This window comes from Martes martes (genome assembly GCF_963455335.1).
Source record: "Martes martes genome assembly, chromosome: 10".
NCBI lineage: Eukaryota > Metazoa > Chordata > Mammalia > Carnivora > Mustelidae > Martes > Martes martes.
Window position 1 is genome coordinate 29,509,717 of NC_137898.1, and position 16,751 is coordinate 29,526,467.

Genomic DNA, 16,751 nt, shown 5'->3' on the forward strand with positions numbered 1-16,751 from the left:
ATACTAGGGATCTGTATTGCCTTTCCCATGTCTGGTGATCATTAATGAGCCTTTGATTCTTCATCCTCTTGCCAACACTTGACACTCCTTTCCCACCTCCCTTCAGACTCCAGCACACTTTTGTGGTCTTGTTACTGGGTCTTATCTCCCACTACTGTCTACCTGTACTCTTCACTCTACCAAGCTAGAATTCTTGCCTTTGCTGAAACTTGCTCGCATTGTCCATGCCTTCCCTTGGCTTGAAATAGTCTTCCTCAATCACAATCACTTAGGTTATTAACTTCTTGCTAGCTTGAAGATGACATGAAATTCAAAATGCAATATCACAGCAAGAACGGTTATTACACATCATCAATCCAAAGAGTAGTTGGAATTAGCCATAACACAAAAAAATTTGAAATGTCCTGAAATCTTACAAATCCTACATAAAATAAAGTTGTTTTCCTCAATTTGACAGTTCATAAATTTTAAATGTCATAATCAAAAATATGTTTTATATTATCATGTAAAATATGCTATTTTCCAGGATTTTGTGATGTTTATGGTACTTACCAGATTATCAAAGTTTGTAACTTGTGATTTCTTTCAAAGAAATAAAGGTTGTTTTGTTTTCTTTTCCCTAATAAGGTACTGAAAATTATGTAAGTGTTAGACCGCCGGAAGTCTGTACCCACCCTTCCAGGCTCACAGCTCCTCAGGGCAGTCATTTCCTATAGCTACAAGTGCAATTATTTCCAGGAACCACCTTTTGTCTTTGCCTCTTCTAACCCAGGGTGGTAAAGCCTACCTGATAATCACAGGTGGTTTAATCTCCCTCTTTGGTTTCCCTTAACTCTAATCACACTTTTTGTATAGGTCCTTCATGAAAATTCCCTTAGTGATCCCATCAGAATGTCCTATCTTGTGCTGTGATCCTGACTGATACAACTTGTAAAAAGCAAAATAATGTGATGCATTTTAAGGAAAATTTTCTGGAGCTATTATAGGCCTATCTTGATCCATATTTATCTCCAACCAACATGGTATAGGGCAGGAGTTCTCAAACTTTTGGACTTAGAACCCATTTACACTCTGAAAAATTATTGAGAACTCCAAAGAGTTGGCTTTTATTAGTGTTGGAATTACATATACACACACACATACAGACACATACATACACATATATACACATACACACACAGAGAGATAAAAATTTTAGAAATTTATTTTATTTATTTTAAAATAAAACCAATAAGCCTAATATATGTTAATATAAATGATATATTGTTATAAAAAAGAACTATTTTCAAGATAATTAGTGAGAATAATGATATCATTTTACATTTTAGCAAATCCTTTCATGCCTAACATAACAAAGGGCAATCGGATTCTCATACCAGTCTTGGAATTCCATCTCTTGCAATATCATGTCATGTAACTCTTGGGAGACTCCACCGTATACCTTTGAAAGAACAAGAGTGAAAAGGGCAAATAATAGCTTAGTATTTCTAAGATAATCTTTACCTCGTAGGCCCCCTGAAAAGGACTTGGGAACATACAGGGTTTTCTGAGCAACACTTTGAGAATCGATCACTGGTGTAGAGAAAGAGACTGATTTGAGAGTCAAGATCCTTACATTTTGGTCCTAATTCTGCCATCTCCCAGCAATGTGGTCTGCAATAAATTATTTAACTTTTTTAAAACATAGTTTCCACATATACTCAGTGAAGCATGCAAGCAGAACTTAAAATATTACTAATACTAAAATTCTTTAATTCTTTAACATAATTAAATGTTTACTTAAATAAGTATTAACTGTCTTTGAGTCACTTTGGAAGTTACCTAATGAGATGTCAGTATGGTTCATCCAAATGTTAATGGAAGTCAAATGCCATAGTGTTGAGCTTCATTTCTGAAGGTAGGCATCAGAAAAATAAAGAAGGAAAACATTATATCTAATTATGATTTATTTTGTTGAGAAATGCATATTGGAACTCTCAATCTCAACATTGCCAAACAATCATTAAAGATACAATGTGGTTATGATGAAACATGTTAAAGCTTCCTTAGAAAATTACAATAATGATTCCCAACTTCCCATGAGCTAGGAACTTAAAGAATTAAGTGGCAAATATGTGGTCAACCTCAAAGATACTTGGCATAAATGTTGTGAATCCCCGCCACCCCCCAAATGTAATTGTGGGCTAAACAATATTATTAAATTCTGAGGGTAGAATTGCTCCTATTTTAAGAACTGAAATTTAGGAAAAACAATATCCTCTGCTGCTGACTGGCTGGGTTGGACAAAGGGCAGAGATGGCTTTTGTAACTCTCCCCACCCTTCCTGGGATGTGTCCAGCCCATTGAGCAGCCTTGTTATGGAACATCCAGTTAAACTGGATCTCTGGGGGTGGAGCTGAAGTTGTACTGCATAAGTGTGAGAGCAATGTGCACCAACAACACAATCCCTGCTTCTCCTTAATTTTTCCTGGGGTTTGATCTCACATCTGGACCCACAGAAAACGGCCACTGGCATATGGGAAGAGTGATGATGGTAGAGACCAGGGGTAAGGGGGAAAGAAAGAATGGATCCATTGAGGAAGTCAGTTATTGTTAGGCAGGTAGGGCAACATCAATACAATAGCCATCTGTTCCATTGAGAAAAGACTTTTGTTTAACATATGGAGTTTTCGGTGTAAGTCATGCTCTTTGGGTATGTCATAAAGTGATCTAACCTGTTGATAGTAGGCTGGAGTATTGGAATCCTCACCCTTTACACCAGTGGAAACTGGTAATTGAATTTGTTTTTCTTTGTGGTTTCTCCAAATGCACACTGATCATGAACCTTTTGAGTCATAGCTTAAGTGCTGTAAGTAGAGCTAGCTCTGAACTGAAAATTGAATTTTGTGGCTAGCCTGTCCTCGGTTGTTCAGCATTCAAAAAACTTTTATTGAGCATCTACATATGCAGGCAATGCAGGTTCAACAGTTAGTAAAGAGTCATGGTCTTTGCCCAACAGACCTTAACACCTACTCTTTCTCCAGTTAGCAATATCATCATTCCAGAAATTAGGAGATCATCTGTTCCTAAAGGGCAATTGACTAAGCTGGAAGGAGCAATCCACCCCCACACCTCAAGTTATCGATTTTAAAATAGGGGTTCAACTGTATTATTCTCTCTCTCTCTCTCTCTCTCTCTCTCTCACACACACACACACACACACACACACACACACATTTTATGATTTTGATGTCACATTTTATCTTTTTATCTTGTGTATCCTTAACTAATTATTGTAATTATAGTTATTTTTACTACTTTTGTCTTTTATCCTTTATACTAGTTTTACAAGTGATCAATCTGCTAACTTTACTATATATTTACCTTCCCAGTGATATTTATCTTTCCATATTTGTTTATATTACTGTTTAGCACCCTTTCTTTTCAAATTAGAAAAGTCCCTTTACATTTTTTGTAAAGCCAGTTTAGTGGTGATGAATTCCTTTAGCCCTTGCTTGCTTGGAAAATTCTTTATCTATCCTTTACTTCTGAATGATAACTTTGCTACTGTTCTTGGTTGGAAGTTTTTTTTTCTTTCAGTATTTTGAAAATAACATGCCACTCTCTTCTGGTATGTAAAGTTTCTGTTGAAAAAATCTGTTGATGGTCTTATCAGATTCCCTTGCATGTAACAGGTTGTTTTTCTTTTGCTGCTTTTAATAGTCTCTGCTTGTTTTTGACTTTTGCATTTTAATTATAATGTGTCTTGGTATAGGTTTCTTTGGGTTTCTCTATTTACAACTCTCTGGGCTCCTGTATGTGGTTATCTTTTTCCTTCCCCAAGTTAAGAAAGCTTTCAGTCATTATTTATTCAAATAAGATTTCTGCTACTTTCTGTCATTCTTCTTCCCTATTTGAATATCTATTTGAATATCTGTTTGATATGTCCATAGGTCCCTTAAGCTATCTTAACTTTTTTCATTCTTTTTTCTTTTTATTGCTCTGATTGGGTGAGTTTCACTGCTATATCTTTGAGTTGACTGATCCTTTCTTCTGCTTCATCTAGTCTGCTATTGAACTCCTCTAGTATATTTTTCAGTTTAGTTTAAAATTCTTTAGCTCTGTGACTTCTATTTGATACTTTCTCTTTTTTTTCTTCTTTTTTAAAGATTTTATTTACTTATTTATTTATTTGAGAGGGAGAGAGAGCACAAGCAGGGGGAGGGGTAAAGAGAGAGGGAGAAGCAGACTGCCTACTGAGCAGGGAGCCCAATGCAGGACTTGATCCCAGGACCCTGGGATCATGGCCTGAGCCAAAGGCAGATGCTTAACTGACTGAGCCACCCAGGTGCCCCTTTTAATACTTCTTATGTTTCCCATCTCTTTGTTATAGTTTAAACTGCTTTCTTCCAGTGGTGAACATCTTTATGACCATAACTTTGAACTCTTTATCAAGTAAATTACTCACCTCCATTTCATTAAGGTTTTTTCCTGAAGTTCTCTCTTCATTTAGAATATATTCCTATTTCCTCATTTTGCTTGACTTTATGTGTTGGTTTCTATACAGGAAATGAAACAACTATGTCTCCTAGTCTTAAAAGGAGTGGACTTATTTAAGAGATGAACCCCGTGTTTCAACCTTGCTCTAGCTCTTTGTTGTCTCTCAAAACTTTGTGCTTGTCCAAGCAGCCTATTATACTTCTAATAGATCCCATAGCTGAGGGTTGCCAAGACCTGTCACTGTCCCAAAGGCCCTCTGTGCCTAGATCAGGCTGACTAGAAGCCAGACCCTCAGACATCAAATTTTAAAATATGCAAATATATACAGTCCTGTGGAACTGCCAGCAAAGCCCTCCTGGCCACCAGAACCAAGCAATCAGATGGCAACCACAAAATTCAGAGAACCAGAAATGTGTCAAAGTTCCCATCTGGGAAGTGCTCGTACCCTAGACCATGGCAAAGAGAGCACAAAGATGATGCTCACCAATCTCCATCCCCATGTTTTCCAGCAGGCTTCTAGATGTGTGTGTGTGTGAAATTAGATACCTGCACTCAGGTTGATGTTTTAATATAAGCAGGTGAGCCTCTTTCACTTTAACTCTGGGTGCAGTCAGCTCCCTCTGAGCTTCACCATAAGGCAGATGAGATCAGGAACAAGGTAAAGATGCCTATTCTCAGCTCTTTCATCCAGCATAGTATTGGAAGTCCTAGCCACAGCAATTAGGCAAGAAAAAGAAATAGAAGGCATCTATATTGGAAAGTGAGAAGTAAAACTGCCACTATTTGCAAATGACATGGTATTATATATAGTAAACCCTAAAAAAGTGTTAGAAAAAAAGATAAATTCAGGAAAGTTATAGGACACAAAGTCAATACACAAAAATCTGTTGTTTCTATACACTAATAAAGAACTATCAGAAAGAGAAATTAAGAAAGCAATCCCATTTACGGGGCGCCTTGGTGGCTCAGTGGGTTAAAGCCTCTGCCTTTGGCTCAGGTCATGATCCTAGGGTCCTGGGATCAAGCCCCGCATCGGGCTCTCTGCTCGGCAGGGAGCCTGCTTCCTCCTCTCCCTCTCTGCCTACCTCTCTGCCTACTTGTAATCTCTGTCTGTCAAATAAATAAATAAAAACTAAAAAAAAAAAAAAAAGAAAGCAATCCCATTTACAGTTGCATCAAAAAGAATAAAATACCTACAAATCAATTTAACCAAGGAAGTGAAAGACCAATATATTGAAAAATATAAGACATTAATGAAAGAAATTGAAGACTACACAAATAAGTAGAAATATATTCCATGCTCATGGATTGGAAGAATTAATATTATTGAAATGTTCATACTACCCAAAGCTATATACAGATTCATTGCAATCCCTATCAAAATTCCAATGTCATTTTTCACAGAAATAGAAAAAACAACCTTGAAATTTGTATGGAACTATAAAAGATCCTGAATAGCCTAAGAAGTTTGGAGAAAGAACAAAGTTGGAGGCATTGCACTCCCCGATTTCAAACTTTATTACAAAGATTTAGTAATTAAAACAGTATGGTATTGGCATAAAAATAGACACACAGCTCAATGAAACAGAGACTTAGATTAATGTAACAGAATAGAAAGCTCAGAAATAAACCCATGCATATATAGCCCATTTATGACATGCAAAAGAATGAAACAGGACCACTATCTTATACCGTTCACAAAAATTAACTCAAATTGGATTAAAGACTTGAACATAAGACCTGAAGCCATAAAGCTTTTTAGAAGAAAAGATAGGCAGTAAGCTCTTTGGCATAGGACTCGGTGATGATTTTTTTTAATCTGGCACCAAATGAAAAGGCAACAAAAGCAAAAATAAACAAGTCGGACTACATCAAACTAAAAAGCTTTTGCACAATGAAGTAAAACATCAACAAAATGAAAAGGCAAATTACTGAATGGGAGAAGATATTTGTAAAGTATATATCTGATAAAGGATTTGTATCCATATATATAAAGAATGCCTACAACTCAGTTGCAAAACAAAAACAAAAACAAAAACAAAACAACAACAACAAAAAAACAAACCCTGATTAAAAATGGGCAGATCTAAACAAACATTTTTTCAGAAAAGACATACAGACGGTGAGCTCATACATGAAAAGTTGCTCTACATCATTAACCATCAGGGAAATGTAAATCAAACCACAAGGAGATATCATCTCACACCTATTAGAATGGCTATTATCAAAAACACTAGAAATAACAAATGTTGATGAGACTATGGAGAAAAGGAGCTCTTATGTACTCTAGGTGAGAATGTAAATTGGTACAGCCACTATGGAAAATAGTGTGGAGCTCCCTCAAAAAATTAAAACAGAACTACCATCTGAGGTAATAATTCCACCTCTGGGTCTTCATCCAAATAAAATGAAAACACTAACTCAAAAAGATATAGACGCCCCCCCATTTTTACTGCAACATTATTTATAATAGCCAAGATATGGAAACAACCTGAGTATCCATTGACGGATGAATGGATAAAGAAAGTGTGGTGTATATATAAGTGTGGTGTATGTATAGGTGTATATATATAGCCTGACTGGTTCAGTCAAAAGAGCATGCAACACTTGATCTCAGGGTCATGAATTTGAGCCCCATGCTGGGTATAGAGAGTAATAAATAAATAAATAAATAAATAAGCAAACAAACAAATAAGTACTGTGTGCTATTTATATATATATATATATATATATATATATATATATATATATCTCAATGCGTTGCAAATGGCAAGATTCATTCTTTTTTGTGGTTGAATAACATTCTAATATATACATACAAAGATATAGATATATATTTGTGGTTGAATAACATTCTAATATATATAGCTAATATATATCTAATATATATAGCTAATATATATCTAATATATATGAAAGAGATATATATCTCTTTGATATATATATATTATCTATGTGTATATATACACACACATAGATATCTTTGATATATGTATCTCTTTGAGATATATATATATATATAGGTATCTTTGATATATATATGTCTTTGTATATATATTAGATATATGTATATCTAATATATATATTAGAATGTTGTTCAGCCACAAATAGGACTGAAATCTTGCCATTTGTAATGCATTGATGGACCTGAGATTCTGCAAATCCAACAAGCTTCCAGGTAGTGTTGATGCTTCTGGTCTGAGGACCATACTCTCTCCCTTTCTAGACCATACACTGGGCATCCTGCTCAAAGGGTTGCATAGCACAAGCTTTGTCCCTGGGTCCATCTTCCTGACTATAGCCCACATTACTGGTATGCATACCACCAGGACTGAGGTCCACCCCTAGGAGTGGCTGTTTGAGGGTGAGGTGACAGAGCTTAGACATGCAGGGATGTTCATGATTGCATATGAAAATGCCCATGGTATAAGATGGTGAAAGAAGGGGTATAGGAAGAAAAGAAGGAGGTGTACTAGGAGTGGGTGGGAGATTGGTGGGCAGGGTCTGGCTCTCCCCACACTGCCAAATTCCAGTAAGGAACCAGAAGAAGTCCAAGAATTCTGTTTCAACCTGGCCTTATAATCTGTTATGAAGGCAACTTCGTCAAGGTAGGAGGACGGTATAAATTTTATTTTATAGTTTAATATGTAATAGTTTAATAGTTTGTTAAATATTTAGGCAAATAGTATGTGAGCCTCCCTTCTTATTGCCTGCCCTGACTTGGGCCATGCAGTTTAGGGGCAGGTCCCTACAAAGATTTGCTTCAAACCAGACCAAGAATCCTGTGGGAGGTGGAACTGGCCAGAACAAAATTTCACTAGGAGTGTGTAGAAATTCTGGCAAAGATGTGCAGTGGGAGGCTTAACCTAACATCTGGATGATATTTAAATATTTGGAAAATATAAAAATATGATAAGGCAAAATATGGTAAGACTGTATGTACTTGATAAAAAGATGGCCTCATCCTCAGAAAGCTTACAATCACATTAGAGAGGATGTAATCAAAGGTAAATAGTACCTTAGCAACAATTTATCTGATACATTGAATATATACATACATACATACACACACACACACACACACACACTGTGAGGAACACTCAAGCAAGTTAAATAACATCTAAAATGTTGAGGGCATTACATTAGTTTTCTACCTAATAGAGAAATGGCAAAAACTAGAGAGAATTACCAAGTATTATTTCAGTGGATCTGTACTTGACCTTTCAACATGAAGGTTTGCAACAAGATTCCAAAACCACAGTCACACCCCTGTGTACATGGAAAACCAGAGTGCAAAATGTCCTTTTCTTCGCAAAATCATCGAAAGTCCTGACAAATCAAATTTGGAACATACTTGCTGTTAATACCCACCAGAGTTTCTTTCTTATTGGCTAAATGCAGTGGCTATTAGAGACCAAGACTGGCCAGGTCAATTAGGAGCAGTATCAGGTGTGAGGAGCCTTGGCCCTGTAGTCAGAGACCACTGGATTTTTTTTTTTAAGATTTTATTCATTTATTTGACAGACAGAGATCACAAGTAGGCAGAGAGGCAGGCAGAGAGAGGGGGGGAAGCAGGCTCCCCGCTGAGCAGAGAGCCCAATGTGGGGCTCGATCCCAGGGCCCCGGGATCATGACCTGAGCCGAAGGCAGAGGCTTTAACGCACTGAGCCATCCAGGAGCCCCAGACCACTGGATTTTAATCTCAACTCCGACTCTAATAAGCTATGCAACCCAGGGAAGCTGTTAAACCTCTCTGTGACTCCTCTTAAAACTAACATGACTATGAGGGCTTCGGCATTCTGTGGTGTCTATGAAAATATTATTGTTTTCACTCTTCAAGTATTGCTGCTGATGGTATGATTTTCTGTTGCCAAAAGAACTGACACACATGACAGAGTCAAAGAGGAAACAGAAGTTGAGTCTCATTTTTGCTGCTGAGAATATCAAGGTTCAAGTTCAGAAAGAATCTGTGCCAGGTAAGGCTCACATATACAAGGGAAATTTATTGATTTGAAGTTAAAAGTCCCATGAATAGGCAAGGTTTTCAGGTGTTCATCCTCCTAGATTCAAGTTCAATGAAAAGTCACTCACTCTGCAGTCTAGGCTCATGTTTGAATTTCCCTACAGTCCCACAAGGCAGGTATCATGATTCCCTTTTATTAAATACAAGTACCTGCTTCATGGATTCGTGTTGAATTTAAAATAAAGCCATGCATTAAAAAAAGCATCTAGCACAATCCCTGGCACAAAGTTAGAGCAATAAATATCAGCTATTTAGATATATTTATATATATTATTATGTATAATACATTACACATATTTTATTGTCTATGCTAGTGGACTTTGAATTGTGCTCCAAGGAAAATAAAAGTTTCCATGGATTCTAGAAACTATGAAATATCTGCCATCAGTAATGAGAACTACTGAGTAAGTAGTCCATTTGCTGATTTTTTGAAATTTAGTTTATTTGTATGTTCTGTGTAAAACTTTGCTTGAAATAAATGGGCTTGATGGCTAAAAATATATTTAAAAGCCACTGATGTGTTCCAACCTATTAATTTACAAATTATAAAACTGAATCACAAAGAGCTGAAGTTCTTAAATTCTCTGCTTTGAATATCTTAATAATATCTGTTAGGACATACTTGGTTGCAAGTAACAGAAAATCCAAATTAACTGGCTTAAATAATAAAGGCAAATGATCAGTCACATAGCTTACAGAAAGGCCTATAAGTAGGCCAACAGCAGCTCAGTGATGTCATCACATCCTGTCTGTCCTATTTGCCTCCCCATCAGTTTTATCTTATCCCTGGCTTCCCTATGATGCAAAATGGCTGCAACTATTCCAGGATTGAAGACCATCCCAGGCTATCCAGAAAGAAAGAGTGCTGACATGTCAGCATGCCATTGATAATGCTAACGCTCACCTTGATTGGACTGGTTTGGGTCATGTGTTTACTTCTAAGCCTTTCTATGTCCAGGGGAATTAAATATGCCATTCAGGGCACAACCTTGAAGTTGAATTGGATGTAATTCACCTTCCTCCAAAGCGCACAGGCTGTGAATGAGGTATATGCTCAAACAAAAACCTGGATACCATTCGGAAGAGAGGAAGAGGGAACAAGGGCTAATACAGGCTAAAATGTGTGGTTTTGGGTAAGTTACTTCCCTTCCCCTATCAAGTAAGATATTGGACTTCCCTTCCCTTATCAAATAAGATACTGAATATCAAATAAGATATTGGACCAGGGATCTCAAATGTTTATATGCATAAAAATTGCCCAGGTTACTCATAAAAACTGCCAATTCAAAGACCCCATGATAGGCAGCTTATGTTTTTCTGAGTGTCACACATAGAGAAACACTGGACAAGATCAGGGCTACTGAAATTGAGGGCCAAGGACATGTGCCCATTTATGAACTGTTTGTTACTGCTCTGTAATGAGGTAAGGAGCTCATTCCAGAATACAGATCAACTGTGACTCTCAGTACACTATTAGAGCTAATTTTTTTTTCAGTACCTATTATGTGCCAGGAACAGCTCTTGACACCTGTGTGTCAGTAAAATGAGTAAAAACAAAACCCTAAAACCTATGCTCTTGCAAAGTTTGTCCTAGCAAACCTAAATTAATCCAGTTTCCCATCATTCTAGGTACAGAGAATAAAAGAAACATTGAGTTAGATAGGAAATACAGCATAACGATATGTAGTCCACCTTAGTTAGAAAATATGCTTTTTTTAAAAAAATAAGACTTTCTTGATGAAAAGAGCAGTACACTGATAATTGGATCACAGTAGAGTTTCATTCTCTAATTATACTGATTATTAGAGGGCAGCATCTCTGCAGACACTGATAACCAGGGCATAGAGAAGGTGGGTCATGGTGAGACATAGAGGGCTCCAACTCATGGGGGACCACAAGGCACTAGACGCCGCAAAATCTCACCCTTCAGGCAGCAACATGGAGAAAGTGAGGGCAGGAACAGTTTACACGGCCCTAGGGAGTTTTTCCCTTGTTATGCCATTGTTGTCAACCAGATAATACTTCCTTAATATGATGTTCTGGGATTAGGTGGCTGATTCATAGGGAACCTACATTCAGAAATGGCCCCATGCCACAGACGAAGGCTGGGCAACAGGGCAAGCTGGTACTGATCCTTGTTTTCTTTAGTTTTCTGATCAAGCACATCCTTTGTGACATATTATATATCCTTCCACTTGTATGTTCCTCTGGGGTATCTTATATTACAAAACATTTTTCAGGGATAATATTTCAAAATTCTGTTGGAATGAGATAAAGGGGCTTAAATTTAGAAAATTAGATTTACCAATTTCAGCATCCTTGTATTTTAGAGTTAGATGATTTGAAAAGCAGTGTTGGGTGATGTAAAGATAAATTTACCCTGAAGATAAATAGATTTGAGTTTCAATCCCAGTTCTGTCCATTCAATTCTGTCAGTTGGGCCTTATTTCATAAATGTTGGTGATATTTGTACTTACTTCTTAAGGTTGTTGTGAGAATAATAGGGGCAATTCATCTAAAGCACTTAGCACAATGCCCAAGCACTTAATAATCCAAATTAAACATAATCCAAAAAATCTAATCAACGAGTTAAGATTGTAATAAATGTAGCAGTAAATGTAGCAGTAAAGATCTAGGTTAGTGTAAGAAATCTTTTTATTCTCTTTCTGATAACCACACTCCAGTTTTTCTCTCAGAAGTCACCTACATCCTGTCCCTCCCCCAATCCATATGCTTATGGATGAGTTGATGCCACCCCCAGGTTCATGACTAAAGCCTGATGGGTCAGGTCATTGCATGACACCGCCATTGTAATGGCTTTAGGCATGAGAACATGACCCAGTTGCAGCCAATGACAATTTTGCTGGAAAAGCTGAGAGAAACCTAACTTTATTCTCTTGAACTTGAAGCTTGAAGAAGGTGCCCATGGCTTTTGGCAGTCATTTGCCCCAGATGGGGGAAGAGGAGATGCAGGGAAGCCAACACAGAGAAGAGCAGAGCTCAGTGATGAAGAGAAAGAGTCCTGATGACATAATTCGATGCCCAAATTCACCTGTGCCAAAGTTTTGGTTAAATGAGACAGTAAGCTCCCTTTTTGGCTTGCATTATTTTTGCAATCTAAAGAGCCTAAACTGGGGCACCTGGGTGGTTCAGGCATTAAGCGTCTGCCTTTGGCTCGGGTCATGGTCCCAGGGTCCTGGGGTCGAGCCCGCAGCAGGCTCCCCGCTCAGCAAGAAGCCTGCTTCTTCCTCTCCCACTCCGCCTGCTTATGTTCCCTTTCTCACTGTCTCTCTGTCAAATAAATAAATAAAATCTTAAAAAAAAAAAAAGAGCCTAAACTGATATACCCACAGATGCACGTTGTAAGATACTTTTATTAGAAAATAGACCTAGAAAGTCTCCAGCTACTTTTCTGAGGCTGGTACCTAAGTAATGGTGGGGGCAGGGGAAACATACAATCATCTCAATGAATACAAAAAAGAGATTTGATAAAATTCAGTATCAATTGATGATTTTAAAAAAAAGAACTAAAAAAATCAGGAATAAAAGGAACCTTCCTTAATCTTAATCGAATAAATGGTATCTGGAAAAAACCCCAGCAAATAATCAGCTGAGTGTATCATTAAAGACTTCCCCTTGGAGACTGGAAACAAGACAAAGACAGTTCTAATCATAACCTCTACTTAATGTTGTTGGGTAAACTAGAGGCCCTAGATAGTGTGATAAAGCAAGACAAATAAAAGACATAGCAATTAGGAAAGAAGGAAAAAAAGTCATTTACAGATTATATAATAATGGCATTAAAAAATCCAAAAGAATCTACTTTATATTATAAGGGAAGGGAGAGATTTTAGCAAGGTTGCTAGGATACAAAGTCAATAAAGAAAAATAAACAACATTTCTGTACCAAAAACAAATAGAAAATAAAATTTGAAAAGGTATATAACCAGTTGCATTTTTACTTCTAAGTATCTAGAAACAAATTGTTTTAAAATTATGTAAGATTTCTACAGAGAAAATTATAAAATTATATTGAGGTATATTACAGAAGACCTGGTTAAACGGGAAGATATACCATATTCATTGGCCAAAACACTGAACAGAATTTGGGGGTTTTCTGTATTGTTTTGTTTTAGAACTTGACAAGCTGAATTTAAAACGTACGTATATGGTAATACAAAGGACAAAATATATCAAAGGCAGTCTTTTTTTTATTTAAAGATTATTTATTTTTAGAGAAAGAGAGCAGAACAAGTGAGAAAAACACGAATAGAGGGGGGAAGAGGGAGAGGGAGAAGCAGACTCCCCACTGAGCCAGGGGCCAACATGGGGCTCGATCTCAGGACTCTGGGATCATGACCTGAATTGAAGACAGACACTTAACCAACCAAGCCATCCTTATCCAAGGCACCCTTATCCAAGACAGTCTTAAATAAGAAGCACACACACACACACACACACACACACACACACACACACACACAAATAAGAAGCACAATTTCAGAGGATTTGCTCCAACAGATACCAAAATATGTTGATATCAAAGCTACAGTAATTAAATCTGTGTGAAACTGATACAGTAATAAAGAAACCAACAGATAAGAAAAGCATATCCTAAAAAAGGACCCATACCTATATGGACTTTGATTTAAACATAAGTAGCACAGGGCATGGGGAAAGGACAGGTGTTTTTTTTTTTAAATAATGCTGAGATACTTGACTATATATGTGGGAAAAATGAAACTGGACCTAAAAAGTACTGACCTCATTGATAAACAGGCACATGAAATTTAAAAATCGTAGGGAGATATCACTGCACACATCAGGACACCTGAAATACCAAGTGGTTTGAGGGTATGAGGCAATAGGCATTTTCACACACAGCTGATGGGAGTGTAAATTGGCTCAGTTGCTCTGGAAGACAGGTTGACGTGATTTATTAAAGGGGAAGAAATGCACACTCTATGCCCCAGAAATCCAGTTCTGCTCCAGGAATATGCCTACGCGCACAAACATCCAGAACGAAGCATATACGTGGTTTGTCATGACCAGAAGCTGGAGACAACCCGAACATCCAGCAGCCGTAGAAGGGATTCTTCCTGTGGTGGGATATATCCATGTGAGGGAACACTAGATAGCAATGATGGTGACCAAACATTAGTTAAATATGAGTGGGTGTGCGAAACAGCCTAGAACCAAGACAGCAGAAACACACACTGCAAAGTTACATCTTAAAGTTCAATATAGGCAGAACTTAAAACATACTGTTTGGTGTGCTTACAGAGGTCGTAAAATGATTAAAAAAAAAAAAAAAGGCAAGAAGAAGCCCGATGGAGAAAGGGATGTCTAGGGATGGTCAATATTTTATCAGTGCTATCCAGTAGAATTTTCTGGGATGATGGAAATTTTCCATATCTGACCCAGCCAACACTGGGACCTGTAGTCCTATGTTGCTATTCAGCACCTGAAATGTAGCTGGTGTGACCAAGGAGCTGAATGCTGAATTTTAATTTTATTTCCTTTTTTTTTTTTCACTCAAGTGAAGATTTAAATAGCCACATGAAGCAATAGCTACTATTTTGGTCAATATATCTGTATCTATTTTGGATCAGTCAAGGTCCTTTTTTTTTTAAGATTTTATTTAATTATTTGAGAGAGAGAGTATGAGAGGGGAGGGTCAGAGGGAGAAGCAGATTCCCTGCTCAGTAAGGAGCCTGATGCAGGACATGATCCTGGGACTCCAGGATCATAACCTGAGCTAAAGGCAGTCGCTTAACCAACTGAGCCATCCAGATACCCACCCCCTTTTAAAAGAGTTTATTTATTTGACAGAGAGAGTGAGAACACAAGCAGGGAGAGTAGCAGGCAGAGGGAGAGGGAAAAGGGCTAGATCCCAGGACCCTGGGATCATGATCTGAGCCAAGGGCAGACATTTAACCAACTGAGCCTCCCAGGGGCCCCCGATCAGTCAAGATTCTAATGGGAAACAGCAGGTTTACTTAAAATAGAATAATTTGAAGAGTATTAACTTATAAGACAATAATTACAAAGGTACAGGTGTAGGGGAAACAACCTGGGGCTAGCGGCAGCTAAGTTGTTACCACGTGTAGGCCCGCAGAGACAAGGGGAATGATTGGTTCCTGGAATCAGAAGGACGGAAAATTAAGTAGATTCTACCATGTCAAGAGGAGTGGAAAGACACAACCAGCCTGAAATGCCCTCACACTGGGAGCCAAGGGAATAGATGCCCTACCCCTACTCTGTTTCCTTCCTCAGATCTCTAGCAGAGACTCCCCATCAGCCAGACCCAAGAGAGAGTCATACAGCAAAGTTGCTCATTGGTCCACACTGGTCAGCGTCCAGGATCAGCAGCAGGTAGGCAATGAATCTAGGGGGAGAAACAGAAGATATCTGGCACATGGATCTTGTCCCCAGTGCTTGCTTCATTATTGTTTATTACATCATACTTATACATATTATTCTTTTTTCCCTATGGGATTGTGGTTTACAAAAAAAAAAGGTGGGGGGGAAGAAGGGAGGGAGGGTGGGTTTAAGGGAGTGAAGGAAAAGAAGAAAAGATAAAATGGGAGACGAGTAAGAAAGAAAGCAGATCTGATCAGTGAGCTCCTGTAATATATAGCGCTAAGAACCTAATGAATTTATCAAAACTGAAAAACAGTAACCAAGAGTCTGAATAAATGAACATTATCAAACGTTTTTGTCAAGTCAATAAAACAGTAGAATTTTTCATGCTATCTATTGCATTTTGTTACCCATGATGAATCTCAGATAGTACCCTCTATTTTTTAATCTTACAATCTTTCTTTTTAAAGTAACCAGGAATTAAATAAAAAGTATAATGAGCTCAGGAATGCTGTGAACAAACTCCATAGTGCTGTGAACCTTTGGTTTTGTTTGCCTTGGTATATGTTGGAACTGCACTCCAACGTTCTGGATAAAACTAGAGCCATGAACTTGAACTGCGGTTTGTTTTTAAAGATGGGTGTATTAGTCAGGAATGCTTTGGCTGACAGTGAATGACAACTGGCTAACAGTGGTTTCACAGAGACTATTTTTCACACATTAAAAAAAAAAAAAAGATCTGGATACGGGCAGCTGCTGGTGCTGGTTCAGTGGTTCAGTAATTTCTGGGCCAACATCTTCAAGATTCTTCTGAACTTGTCCTGCCAGCCACCAATAACTAAAATGGCTCCAGGCATGAAGTTGAAGGCACCTAGTGTGGGGCAGG